This window comes from Phyllobates terribilis, unplaced genomic scaffold (assembly GCF_046119375.1).
Source record: "Phyllobates terribilis strain yellow unplaced genomic scaffold, ASM4611937v1 Scaffold_3__8_contigs__length_932513732, whole genome shotgun sequence".
In the NCBI taxonomy this organism is placed as follows: Eukaryota; Metazoa; Chordata; class Amphibia; order Anura; family Dendrobatidae; genus Phyllobates; species Phyllobates terribilis.
This window is the reverse complement of record NW_027362763.1, coordinates 551,087,998-551,103,013: the sequence shown is the minus strand read 5'-3', so window position 1 is coordinate 551,103,013 and position 15,016 is coordinate 551,087,998. Positions and strand designations below refer to the sequence as shown.

At 57.8% G+C, this 15,016-nt stretch overlaps 1 protein-coding gene across 2 annotated transcripts in view; it reads right to left on the bottom strand.

Moving 5' to 3' along the window:
• The window catches only part of HIVEP2 (HIVEP zinc finger 2), a 234,336-nt gene extending 232,760 nt beyond the window's left edge, over window positions 1-1,576 (bottom strand). The window contains exon 1 of one of the 2 annotated variants that reach the window (XM_073671380.1): window positions 1,210-1,576. The gene's annotated coding sequence lies outside the window, so the exon portion shown is untranslated. Of the gene's footprint in view, window positions 1-811; window positions 1,171-1,209 lie in introns of those variants that run through there. The other variant, XM_073671381.1, reaches the window with a different exon arrangement.
• Window positions 1,577-15,016: the final 13,440 nt, after the last annotated feature.

Below are 15,016 nucleotides of genomic sequence, written 5' to 3'. Positions count from 1 at the left end.
CCTTCCTAATCTGCATACATTCCCAGCCTGGGTATTCCCCACATTTCCCAACTAAACATGAGCCACCCCTCTATAGGCACAGGGCACTCATGTAGCGAGGGGGTGGGCTCAGGTCTATTCTTTATACTGGGCTTCCTATTTCTGTAGAATTAGTGGCATCCATGTCCCTGGCACTGCGCTGCCTGCAGTGGGGGAGGTGGTGAGGCTGGTATTCAATGCCAGTATTACTCACATAGCAGTGCTATGGGGACAGCACCCCATAAACCAATAATAAAGCAGGCTGTGACAAGGTGAGGATTCGTTACAATGTAACGGCTCCCACACACCAGCAGATACAATCTGGGTCATCATCCATATATGCCCTCCTGGGGTGCCAGCTGGACATGGCATCAGTACATTGCCAGCTAGAATCTGTCCTAATACTGACGATGAGAAGAATGAGGAGATGTGCCTACCTGCTCTCCCCGATGCCCTCTGGACACTGGCACAGGAGAACCACTGACATGGGGCTTCCTCCAATCCCAAGGCTCTATGAGGGGATCACCCAGCACACAGAAGGGGCTGAGAGATATTAGGAGTGTACAGGAGATGCCATGGCACACTAGTGATCATTGCCAAGGCAACAAGCAAAGGGCTATAGTACCCAGCTCCATGCCACACATTACACATCCAGCTGCAGTGACGACATGTACCTGGCACAACTAGATGCCACACTGGCACAACAGTGGGGGTCAGGACCCCCCTGGATGCTGGGGAGGAGGTGGGACACAGACCTTATAACATGCAAAAGGGGGAGGTTGCAGTCACTCACCGGATCAGAGGCTCAGACGATCAAAATAAGAATGCCAGTGGTCGTGGGCACCAAACTAATAATCCCGGGCACATCCTCCGGAGGACACATGTGTAACAAGTAGTTGGTGATCGCCCCCTCTCCTGCCACCACTGACAGCCCGGAGAGGCTCCTATGGACGTGCTCCTTCCTGTGCACTGGGCTGTCAGTGGGAGCTATGTGTGGGCATGATGTGTGTGCTGGGCAGGGGCAGGAAGAAGAGGGTAAGGGAGAGTTCACACCAGGAGGGGGAGGGGAGAGGAGAGGGAGGGCTGCTGTAATCTGGGGGATCCCTGGGAATAGGAGGCTGGGAAGATCCGCGCTATCACTCAGCCTGGCACAGCAGCTGGCACACACAGGGGCACAACAAACGGCAGTACCTGTCAGAGATAGGAAGGGGCAGGTGCAGGAAGCAGGGCCATGACTGACATGATGGTGGAACGTCCCCTGGTTGTCCCTGTGATGGCAGCACAGGTTGCCCTCAGTTTGCCGGTGCTGCCCTCTGCATTGGTGAGCGGCTTCTTCTTCAGAGGAGGAGGAAGAGGAGGAGGAGGATTGCTGCCTCAGGTGGCGAGCGCAGCAAAATAATGTCTGCTGAATCCGGGGGGAGAAGTGCAGCCTGAGCCGGCGTGTGGGCAGAGAGCAGCTCCGGAGCGGGCAGACAGCAGGGTTATTCCTGGCAGCGCTTCCCAGAACACAACTTACAAGGAGGAAGAGAGCGGAGCGAGCAGAGCGGGGACGAGAGCGCAGCCAGTGACGTCATCGGATCCCCCAGCGCGTCCCGGGGAGAGGAGGAACCAGGCACACACAGCACTGACAGCAGAGACAGCGCTGACAGCAGAGACAGCACTGACAGCAGGGACAGCAGAGACAGCAGAGACAGCACTGACAGCAGGGACAGCAGAGACAGCAGAGACAGCAGAGACAGCAGAGACAGCACTGACAGCAGAGACAGCACTGACAGCAGGGACAGCAGAGACAGCAGAGACAGCACTGACAGCAGGGACAGCAGAGACAGCAGAGACAGCAGAGACAGCAGAGACAGCACTGACAGCAGGGACAGCAGAGACAGCAGGGACAGCACTGACAGCAGGGACAGCAGAGACAGCAGAGACAGCACTGACAGCAGGGACAGCAGAGACAGCACTGACAGCACTGACAGCACTGACAGCAGAGACAGCACGGACAGCAGGGACAGCAGAGACAGCAGAGACAGCAGAGACAGCAGAGACAGCACGGACTGCAGAGACAGCACGGACTGCAGAGACAGCAGGGACAGCAGGGACAGCACTGACAGCAGAGACAGCACTGACAGCAGAGACAGCAGAGACAGCACTGACAGCAGAGACAGCACGGACTGCAGAGACAGCGGGGACTGCAGAGACAGCGGGGACAGCACTGATAGCAGGGACAGCAGGGACAGCAGAGACAGCAGGGACAGCAGAGACAGCAGGGACAGCACTGACAGCAGGGACAGCAGAGACAGCAGGGACAGCAGGGACAGCAGGGACAGCAGGGACAGCAGAGACAGCAGGGACAGCACTGACAGCACTGACAGCAGGGACAGCAGGGACAGCAGAGACAGCACTGACAGCAGAGACAGCAGAGACAGCAGAGACAGCAGGGACAGCAGAGACAGCAGAGACAGCAGGGACAGCAGAGACAGCAGGGACAGCAGGGACAGCAGGGACAGCAGGGACAGCACTGACAGCAGAGACAGCACTGACAGCAGAGACAGCACTGACAGCAGAGACAGCAAGCGGCACTGACAGCAGAGACAGCAAGGGGCACTGACAGCAGAGACAGCAAGGGGCACTGACCAGGCACACACAGCACTGACAGCAGAGACAGCACTGACAGCAGAGACAGCAGGGACAGCAGAGACAGCAGGGACAGCAGAGACAGCACTGACAGCAGAGACAGCAGAGACAGCAGAGACAGCAGGGACAGCAGAGACAGCAGGGACAGCAGAGACAGCAGGGACAGCACTGACAGCAGAGACAGCACTGACAGCAGAGACAGCAGGGACAGCACTGACAGCAGGGACAACACTGACAGCAGAGACAGCACTGACAGCAGAGACAGCAGGGACAACACTGACAGCAGAGACAGCAGGGACAGCAGGGACAACACTGACAGCAGAGACAGCAGAGACAGCAGAGACAGCACTGACAGCACTGACAGCACTGACAGCAGAGACAGCAGGGACAGCAGAGACAGCACTGACAGCAGAGACAGCAGAGACAGCAGAGACAGCACTGACAGCAGAGACAGCAGAGACAGGAGGGACAGCACTGACAGCAGGGACAGCACTGACAGCAGAGACAGCACTGACAGCAGAGACAGCAGAGACAGCACTGACAGCAGAGACAGCAGGGACAGCACTGACAGCAGAGACAGCACTGACAGCAGAGACAGCACCGACAGCACTGACAGCACTGACAGCAGAGACAACAGGGACAGCAGAGACAGCACTGACAGCAGAGACAGCACTGACAGCAGGGACAACAGAGACAGCACGGACTGCAGAGACAGCACGGACTGCAGAGACAGCACTGACAGCAGAGACAGCACTGACAGCACTGACAGCAGAGACAGGAGGGACAGCACTGACAGCAGAGACAGCACTGACAGCAGAGACAGCAGAGACAGCACTGACAGCAGAGACAGCAGGGACAGCACTGACAGCAGAGACAGCAGGGACAGCAGAGACAGCACTGACAGCAGAGACAGCACCGACAGCACTGACAGCAGAGACAACAGGGACAGCAGAGACAGCACTGACAGCAGAGACAGCACTGACAGCAGAGACAGCAGGGACAGCACTGACAGCAGAGACAGCAGGGACAGCAGAGACAGCAGGGACAGCACTGACAGCAGAGACAGCAGGGACAGCAGAGACAGCACTGACAGCAGGGACAGCACTGACAGCAGAGACAGCACTGACAGCAGAGACAGCAAGCGGCACTGACAGCAGAGACAGCAAGGGGCACTGACAGCAGAGACAGCAAGGGGCACTGACAGCAGAGACAGCAAGGGGCACTGACAGCAGAGAAAGCAAGCAGCACTGACAGCCGAGACAGCACTGACAGCAAGCAGCACTGACAGCAGGGACAGCACTGACAGCAGAGACAGAACTGACAGCAGAGACAGCACTGACAGCAGGGACAGCAGGGACAGCAGAGACAGCACTGACAGCAGAGACAGCACTGACAGCAGAGACAGCAAGCGGCACTGACAGCAGAGACAGCAAGGGGCACTGACAGCAGAGACAGCAAGGGGCACTGACAGCAGAGACAGCAAGCGGCACTGACAGCCGAGACAGCACTGACAGCAGAGACAGCAAGCAGGACTGATAGCAGAGACAGCACTGACAGCAGAGACAGCACTGACAGCAGAGACAGCAGGGACAGTAGAGACAGCACTGACAGCAGAGACAGCAAGCGGCACTGACAGCAGAGACAGCAAGAGGCACTGACAGCAGAGACAGCAAGAGGCACTGACAGCAGAGACAGCAAGAGGCACTGACAGCAGAGACAGTTAGCGGCACTGACAGCAGAGACAGCAAGCAGCACTGACAGCAGAGACAGCAAGCGGAACTGACAGCAGAGACACCAAGCGGCACTGACAGCAGAGACTGCAGGGAGAGCAGAGACAGCACTGACAGCAGAGACAGCACTGACAGCAGAGACAGCAAGCGGCACTGACAGCAGAGACAGCAAGGGGCACTGACAGCAGAGACAGCAAGCGGCACTGACAGCAGAGACAGCAAGCGGCACTGACAGCCGAGACAGCACTGACAGCAGAGACAGCAGGGACAGCAGAGACAGCACTGACAGCAGAGACAGCACTGACAGCAGGGACAGCAGAGATAGCACTGACAGCACTGACAGCAGAGACAGCACTGACAGCAGAGACAGCAGGGACAGCAGAGACAGCACTGACAGCAGAGACAGCACTGACAGCAGGGACAGCACTGACAGCAGAGACTGCACTGACAGCAGAGACAGCACTGACAGCAGAGACAGCACGGACTGCAGAGACAGCACGGACTGCAGAGACAGCACGGACAGCACTGACAGCAGAGACAGCAGAGACAGCAGGGACAGCAGAGACAGCAGAGACAGCAGAGACAGCACTGACAGCAGAGACAGCAGGGACAGCAGAGACAGCAGGGACAGCAGGGACAGCAGAGACAGCAGAGACAGCACTGACAGCAGAGACAGCACCGACAGCACTGACAGCAGAGACAACAGGGACAGCAGAGACAGCAGGGACAGCAGAGACAGGAGAGACAGCAGAGACAGCACTGACAGCACGGACAGCAGGGACAGCAGAGACAGCAGGGACAGCAGAGACAGCAGGGACAGCACTGACAGCAGAGACAGCAGAGACAGCACTGACAGCAGGGACAGCACTGACAGCAGAGACAGCAGAGACAGCACTGACAGCAGAGACAGCACTGACAGCAGAGACAGCAGGGACAGCAGAGACAGCACTGACAGCAGGGACAGCACTGACAGCAGACACAGCACTGACAGCAGAGACAGCACTGACAGCAGAGACAGCAAGGGGCACTGACAGCAGAGACAGCAAGGGGCACTGACAGCAGAGACAGCAAGGGGCACTGACAGCAGAGACAGCAAGCGGCACTGACAGCCGAGACAGCACTGACAGCAAGCAGCACTGACAGCAGGGACAGCACTGACAGCAGAGACAGCACTGACAGCAGGGACAGCACTGACAGCAGGGACAGCAGAGACAGCACTGACAGCAGAGACAGCAAGAGGCACTGACAGCAGAGACAGCAAGGGGCACTGACAGCAGAGACAGCAAGGGGCACTGACAGCCGAGACAGCACTGACAGCAGAGACAGCAAGCAGGACTGACAGCAGAGACAGCACTGACAGCAGAGACAGCAGGGACAGTAGAGACAGCACTGACAGCAGAGACAGCAAGCGGCACTGACAGCAGAAACAGCAAGAGGCACTGACAGCAGAGACAGCGGCACTGACAGCAGAGACAGCAAGCAGCACTGACAGCAGAGACAGCAAGCGGAACTGACAGCAGAGACAGCACTGACAGCAGAGACACCAAGCGGCACTGACAGCAGAGACAGCAGGGACAGCAGAGACAGCACTGACAGCAGAGACAGCACTGACAGCACTGACAGCAGAGACAGCAAGCGGCACTGACAGCAGAGACAGCAAGGGGCACTGACAGCAGAGACAGCAAGCGGCACTGACAGCCGAGACAGCACTGACAGCAGAGACAGCAGGGACAGCAGAGACAGCAGGGACAGCACTGACAGCAGGGACAGCAGGGACAGCAGAGATAGCACTGACAGCACTGACAGCAGAGACAGCACTGACAGCAGAGACAGCAGGGACAGCAGAGACAGCACTGACAGCAGAGACAGCAGGGACAGCAGAGACAGCACTGACAGCAGAGACTGCACTGACAGCAGAGACAGCAGGGACAGCACTGACAGCAGAGACAGCACTGACAGCAGGGACAGCACTGACAGCAGAGACAGCAGGGACAGCAGAGACAGCACTGACAGCAGAGACAGCACTGACAGCAGAGACAGCAAAGACAGCAGAGACAGCACTGACAGCAGAGACAGCAAGCAGCACTGACAGCAGGGACAGCACTGACAGCAGAGACAGCACTGACAGCAGAGACTGCACTGACAGCAGAGACAGCAAAGACAGCAGGGACAGCACTGACAGCAGGGACAGCACTGACAGCAGAAACAGCACTGACAGCAGAGACAGCACTGACAGCAGAGACAGCACACACAGCCCTGACAGCAGAGACTGCACTGACAGCAGAGACAGCAGGGACAGCAGAGACAGCACTGACAGCAGAAACAGCACTGACAGCAGAGACAGCGGGGACAGCACTGACAGCAGAGACAGCACTGACAGCAGAGACAGCAAGCGGCACTGACAGCAGAGACAGCACTGACAGCAGAGACAGCAGGGACAGCAGAGACAGCACTGACAGCAGGAACAGCACTGACAGCAGAGACAGCACTGACATCAGAGACAGCAAGCGGCACTGACAGCAGAGACAGCACTGACAGCAGGGACAGCACTGACAGCAGAGACAGCACTGACAGCAGAGACAGCAAGCAGCACTGACAGCACTGACAGCAGAGACAGCAAGCGGCACTGACAGCAGAGACAGCACTGAAAGCAGAGACAGCAAGCGGCACTGATAGCAGAGACAGCACTGACAGCAGGGACAGTAGAGACAGCACTGACAGCAGAGACAGCAAGCGGCACTGACAGCAGAGACAGCAAGAGGCACTGACAGCAGAGACTGCAAGCGGCACTGACAGCAGAGACTGCAAGCGGCACTGACAGCAGAGACAGCAAGCGGAACTGACAGCAGAGACAGCACTGACAGCGGAGACACCAGGCGGCACTGACAGCAGAGACAGCAAGCGGCACTGACAGCAGAGATTGCAAGCAGCACTGACAGCAGAGACAGCAAGCGGCACTAACAGCAGAGACAGCAAGCGGCACTGACAGCAGAGACAGCAAGTGGCACTGACAGCAGAGACAGCAAGCGGCACTGACAGCAGAGACAGCAAGCGGCACTGACAGCAGAGCAGGACTGACAGCAGAGACAGCACTGACAGCAAGCGATACTAACAGCACTGATAGCAAGCGACACTGACAGCAGAGCAGGACTGACAGCAAGTGTGGCGCCCCTGAGGGTTCGACCGCCACAGGGATGCTGCACTTCTCTAATGGAGTGTAGTATTCCTCCTCTGAGGTAAGAACAGTGTGATAGTCGTGACCCAACCTTTGCATCCAACACCACATTTCTCCACCAGAGGGAGCTATTATGCACTAGGTGCTGCTCCCCTGGTTACAGGGAGACTGGGGAACCAAGAGTTAGGGGAACCAGTTAGTGGGTGAGGGTGGAGGACTTACAATTTAGTTACACTTAATATTTTATATTTAATAAAAAGCCATCTTTGGTCTTGGTCTTTTTCGCTGGTCCTTGTTAGTCAAGGCCTTTCGGCTGTTCTCTGTGCTGTCATATACTGTGTGAAATGTTATCTCCCTCCCGGAGCGCAGATCCTGTGTGGGCCTGCACCGGCAAGGGACACAGCCCTCGTACCTTAGCCTTGGGACGAGGGGCAGGTTGCAGACGAGGAATGTCTCATCCCGGCCAATGACCAGGACCAAGAAGGCCCGGAGCTCAAGAGTGTGGCTCCACAGCAAATGGATCCCAGGCAGGATGCAGACGGAGCGGAGTACGCCACCTGTCCTCGCCATGCTGATATATTCAGAGGGACTCCGGCTGCAAGAGGGGTACCGGCCCCCGACACCCGACCTTGCTACTCCACGTCCTTGTCGGGAAAGCCCGGTAGGCCCAGAGGATCCCACTGGGTATCGGACGGAGCGGAGCTGCCACCCGTGCCCTTGCTCTGAGAGGAGTTCAGAGGGAGTCCCGACGTATTTGCACACACACGGACAGGAAAGGATTTGGTCTGTAGTTCAGGAACACTCTGGTGTTGGGTCCCGACTGAATGCTGGACTTACTCGGAGGTTGTCGGACCCCCGTCTCTGGTGACCGCAGGATTCCGCGGGGAGCAGGGAGTCGCCTTCCTTCTGCCATCTCTAAAGTGAGTAAAGCCTTGGAAGTTCACCCCTATGGCCTCCGGACTGTTATTTCTGCGCCACACCGCGAGACGCGGCGCCCGTCTCCCTCTACTACTACCCCCTCCATCCTGTCCCTCTGCCCTGAGGCCTCGCTCCGCCTGTGGGGAGTAGTAATAACTTTGGCCGCCATAACACCAGGCCTCAGCGGACTGCAGCGGCGCTGGTGGCCCTTCACCAGGCACCACAGGTGGCGTAGTCGTTAAATCAGCCACTCAACCCGGATGAGCTCACACCATCCTAATGTGACGGCCCTGAGCACGGGTCGCGTCCGGGCCATGGCTGCACCCCATCTCTTCATCACAGGACCCGACTCCGAGTCCCCCATCACCCAGGGTAAACTAAAGGGCCTTTTTGAGCATGAGGCATCACACAAGCAGCACTGACAGCAAGCGGCACTGACAGCAGAGACAGTACTGACAGCAAGCAAATACTAATGGCACTAACGGCACTGACAGCAAGCGATACTAACGGCACTGACAGCAAGCGATACTAACGGCACTGACAGCAAGCGATACTAACGGCACTGACAGCAAGCGATACTAACGGCACTGACAGCAAGCGATACTAACGGCACTGACAGCAAGCGATACTAACGGCACTGATAGCACTGACAGCAAGCGATACTAACAGCACTGACAGCAAGCGACACTGACAGCAGAGCAGGACTGACAGCAAGCAGCACTGACAGCAAGCAGCACTGACAGCAAGCAGCACTCACAGCAGAGACAGCACTGACAGCAAGTGATACTAACGCCACTGACAGCAAGCGACACTAACAGCAAGCGACACCGACAGCAGAGCAGGACTGACAGCAGGGACAGCACTGATGACACTGACAGCAGAGACTGCAGAGGAACACTGAGGGCACTGACAGCAGAGTGGCACTGACAGCACACGCCGCACTGACTGCACACGCCGCACTGACTGCACACACCGCACTGACTGCACACACCGCACTGACTGCACACACCGCACTGACTGCACACACCGCACTGACAGCACACACCGCACTGACAGCACACACCGCACTGACAGCACACACCATACTGACAGCACAGACAGCACTGACAGTGACGCGCCCCCTGGGACATATTCCTTTTTGAGGGGAATACCCGGCACCGGATCAGATGGGGGGTTGTAGTCTCCGAGCGGCTGTGACCCGGCCCGTGCCCAGGGCGTCAAGCTCAGTGTTATGTGGCAGTCCTACAGATGTTATTAAGAGTTCTTTTGTGTCGACTACGCCACCCGTTGTGATGCGGTCACTGTGGCCGCCGCTGCAGCAGGGTCCGCTGAGGCTGATGGTGGGTGCGCAGCTTGGTGGGATAACCCCCAACGGGAGGGGTATAGCCTCAGAGGGGACAGGTGCAGAGGATGGGGGTTGTGGTGGTGTAGTGCAGACGGCAGTGAAGACAGAGTCGGGTTGTGCAGTTAAGGGTGTTTACTTACTGCAGATGTTGTACTGGTCACTCCAGCTGCGAGTGACCACCCGAGCCGTGCTGCGTCCACCAGGTCCTGGATCCAGCCAACCCCCAAACAAGTCCGGAGCGTGGCCCTGAGCTCTCTTTCTGTCCCGTTCTCTGGCCGTCCCCACCAGTAATCCACCTAGGTCCAGCTCCCTCGGGCCTTCTGTTGGGACACCCTTGGCCCTGGGTTCCCTGACCCTTCATGTGGTGTGCCTTCGGGGTGGATGTGATGGGTGACCGTGGCAAACTCTGCCCACGGTCTCCGGTCTCTGGCTGGGGAATGTTTTTACCCCCCACCAGCTTGGGTTCCGGTACCCTGTGCCGACTCCTCACCCAGTGCTTTAATTTGGGTTCTTGGGTCCTCTCTGTTTTCCCCTCTGGGTACTCTTTCTCTTCTCCTCTCTCACTCAGGGTCTCTCTCTTGCTGCAGGCTGACTTCCTCTCTGCTTGCTGTCTGCTCCTCTGCAGCTGTCTTGCTGTCTCCAACTGACTTGTTCTCTGCATCTGACCCTGTTCTTAGTTGGTGCCCACCTTATATACACCCTCTATGTGTGAGCTCAGGTGACCAGCACCCAATGAGCTCCTATCTTTACCCAGGCTGCACCCCCTATCTGCCCCTACACTACATGGGATGTTCCACCCCCCTCCCACTCCAGCCAGGAACAGACTCGGTCGTACCTGCACATTTCTAAGTGGGAGTACCGTCGGTCTGCTCCTCGGAAATGGGATGTGTGTAGTGCATGCAGCCTACCGAGCTCAGTTCCACACTCCATCCTTACCCGGGAGTGGAATACCACACCTCTGGGTTGAGGTGCAATACCCCTGTAGCAGCCGAATCCTCAGGGTGCTACATTCCCCCCTGGTAAATCACAGCACGTCCTCGGACTGTAAGACATAAATAACACCAAAACATACATTTTTTTTTTTTTTTCATAAACATATAAAACATATAAAACATTATATATATAAAACTTTTCATATCAACATTCTCGTCGTCTCTTGTTTCAGGTTCCTCCTCCGGACACTGTGCAACGTGTGTCCGGGAAAAGTGCGACAGTCTCTTAGAAAAACTGTTTTTTCTATAAAACCGGTAGGGGGCGCTTTAGGAAGCGCAACTATATACAGGGGAAGTTGGCCGCTCTCAGTCCTCGGCCAGTTAAGGAGGGAAGGGAATGGCTGCTCACAGTCCTCAGCCTGTGGGATTAAGGGGTTAACGGGTAAACAGTTCACTCAGCTGGTCCCAACGTGGACTATATATATTTAGCAACAGTTTCTTTATACCCCGGTCGGGTAACTATTTACATCTACTGCTCTGCCGCACTCAACGGCGTCTTCCTCCTGCTCTTTGCTTATAACTGGTTGTAACTTCAGACCCGTCCGGGTCCTCTTGCTCCTCCTCCTCGCACTGCAGCTCCTCCTCCGTCAGGCGGTGTACGTGGAGGGCGTAAGGTCCTTTGGCACACTTGTGCCGGGTAAAGGTGACCTCGTCTCCGATGTAGAGGTCACGACCTCTGTGCCCCTCCGGCAGATGGGACTCCACGTCTCTGCGCGTGACAAAGACGTCGCCGGGAGTGTTGTTGTCTCTAATGAAGCCCCACCCATGCTGCTGGTTAAACTTTATTACAGTCCCGGTGGTACGGGGACTGTGCGCTGCACGGGGGTCCCTCCTGGTCCGGCTCTTTTGCTCGGCGCTCCTTATTTGGGCCTGTTGTTCCCGGACCCGCCTCTCTCTCCGCTCCCTCGCAAACTCCTCGAGCTGTTGGCGGCAGCACTCAGCACGCTCCGCTGCAGCTGCCCTGGTTTCCTGAGTGAACCCCATTAGATCTTCTCCGGTGGGGTCCCACTCAAACTGCGCTTCCGCTAGCGGGGGCGAGATCCTTATTACGGGCTTCGGAGCCGGAATCAGGGGTGCACACATGGCCCCAACCCTCCTCTGGTGCTCCAGTTCGTAATACTTCTGGGGCCAGATGAAAGGCTGCCCGTCCGGCCACGTGTGCTGGGCAAACAAGTCCTCTCCCAGACGCGGCACCCTTGGTTTTACGGGTGCGGGCGCGGTGGTGGTGGCGCCCTGGTTGCCCAGGCCTTGCGGCCAGGCCTGGGGCACCTGGAAGGTGAAGGGCACCGTTAATACGGCGGCGCCCTGGGCTACCTGGCCTTGCGACCAGGCCGGAGGCTCCGCGGAGGTAGGGGGCGCTGTTGGTGATGCGACGCCCGGGAATTCTAGGCCCTGCGACCAGGCTGGTGGTACTTCCTGCTTGGTCACGCTCGGGGTCGAGGCGTGTGACGTCACAGGGGTCGCGGCGGCGGCTTCCGGTTGGGGCCTAGTCTGCGTCGGTGACATGGCGTTTTCGGGCACAGCAGGGGGACTTTCGGGCTCTGCGACGGGGAGCTGGGGCAGGTAAGCGGTGTCACGGCTTGGGGTATAGGCGTCCCCTTTACCTGCCTCCATGCGTTCGGCTCCCTCCTCGGCGCCGTCTCCGGCCTTGGGTCCTCCCGCGCCATCCTCAGAGGCGGTCTGCTTCCTCATCTCGGCTGGCGTGCTCCGGGTCTTGGTTTGCTGGGCCATCTCCCGACTCCACTCCGCCAATGTCTCTCGCTGTACCCGGGCCATCCTCCGTGCGAGGCCCTCCAGGGCAGTCTGTGCACACTCCCGGTCTCGGGGGAGCTGTGCAAGGACCTCCACTAGGCCTAGTGGGGTCGTGGTGTCCAGCAGGCTCCTGACCAACGGGTCGGTGCTGCTCTGCTCTTCTTCCAGCAGGCTCCTGGCCAGCGGGCCGGTGCTGCTCTGCTCTCTGGACATCTCCGGGTGAGCTTCTCTGCTACTCCTCTCCAGACTTCTTGCCTCCGGGTGCGCTCGCTCCAGACTGCTCCAGGCGGCACCCATCTTCGCTCTTTTCTTTCGTCTCCTCCCACTTCGAGGGCGGTCCCGGGGCATCTCGGTGACTGTCAGCTCCAGGGGTAGTTCTTTCACGCTGACAGACACCTCTAGCATCACAGTCTCTGTTGGTGGGGGCGGTTTCCACTTTTGGCGCCATTTTCTGTCCCGGCCCACGATGGGAGGCGGCCTCCTGCCCTCCTTTGGCACGCCCATAATGGCGTCCGCTGCTCTTCCAAGGCGGGAAATCTGCGGATTTGGCGGGAAGCGTCGCCCAGTGGCGGGAAACTCTGCAGATGGCGGGAACAAGCTGGAAATGGCGGACAATCGGCGGGAAACGACTGATGATGGAGTCCGATGGCGTGGACCCTCCGGAACCGGCGGGAGACTTCTTTCTGAGGTAAACTTGCACTTTTCTTCAGGCACGCAGTACCCGGGTGTTGCGGGCACGTAATCCTGCCGACTACGCCAAAGTTGACGCGCCCCCTGGGACATATTCCTTTTTGAGGGGAATACCCGGCACCGGATCAGATGGGGGGTTGTAGTCTCCGAGCGGCTGTGACCCGGCCCGTGCCCAGGGCGTCAAGCTCAGTGTTATGTGGCAGTCCTACAGATGTTATTAAGAGTTCTTTTGTGTCGACTACGCCACCCGTTGTGATGCGGTCACTGTGGCCGCCGCTGCAGCAGGGTCCGCTGAGGCTGATGGTGGGTGCGCAGCTTGGTGGGATAACCCCCAACGGGAGGGGTATAGCCTCAGAGGGGACAGGTGCAGAGGATGGGGGTTGTGGTGGTGTAGTGCAGACGGCAGTGAAGACAGAGTCGGGTTGTGCAGTTAAGGGTGTTTACTTACTGCAGATGTTGTACTGGTCACTCCAGCTGCGAGTGACCACCCGAGCCGTGCTGCGTCCACCAGGTCCTGGATCCAGCCAACCCCCAAACAAGTCCGGAGCGTGGCCCTGAGCTCTCTTTCTGTCCCGTTCTCTGGCCGTCCCCACCAGTAATCCACCTAGGTCCAGCTCCCTCGGGCCTTCTGTTGGGACACCCTTGGCCCTGGGTTCCCTGACCCTTCATGTGGTGTGCCTTCGGGGTGGATGTGATGGGTGACCGTGGCAAACTCTGCCCACGGTCTCCGGTCTCTGGCTGGGGAATGTTTTTACCCCCCACCAGCTTGGGTTCCGGTACCCTGTGCCGACTCCTCACCCAGTGCTTTAATTTGGGTTCTTGGGTCCTCTCTGTTTTCCCCTCTGGGTACTCTTTCTCTTCTCCTCTCTCACTCAGGGTCTCTCTCTTGCTGCAGGCTGACTTCCTCTCTGCTTGCTGTCTGCTCCTCTGCAGCTGTCTTGCTGTCTCCAACTGACTTGTTCTCTGCATCTGACCCTGTTCTTAGTTGGTGCCCACCTTATATACACCCTCTATGTGTGAGCTCAGGTGACCAGCACCCAATGAGCTCCTATCTTTACCCAGGCTGCACCCCCTATCTGCCCCTACACTACATGGGATGTTCCACCCCCCTCCCACTCCAGCCAGGAACAGACTCGGTCGTACCTGCACATTTCTAAGTGGGAGTACCGTCGGTCTGCTCCTCGGAAATGGGATGTGTGTAGTGCATGCAGCCTACCGAGCTCAGTTCCACACTCCATCCTTACCCGGGAGTGGAATACCACACCTCTGGGTTGAGGTGCAATACCCCTGTAGCAGCCGAATCCTCAGGGTGCTACAACAGCACACACCTCACTGACAGCACACGCATCACTGACAGCACACACTGACAGCACACACCACACTGACAGCACACACCACACTGACAGCACACACCACACTGACAGCACACACCGCACTGACAGCACACACCGCACTGACAGCACACACCGCACTGACAGCGCACACGCATCACTGACAGCACACACCATACTAACACCACAGACAGCACTGACAGCACACACCTCACTGACAGCACACGCATCACTGACAGCACACACTGACAGCACACACCACACTGACAGCACACACCGCACTGACAGCACACGCATCAATGACAGCACACGCATCACTGACAGCACACGCATCACTGACAGCACACGCATCACTAACAGCACACACCACACTAACAGCACGGACAGCACACACCTCACTGACAGCACACACCGCACTGACAGCAAACACCGCA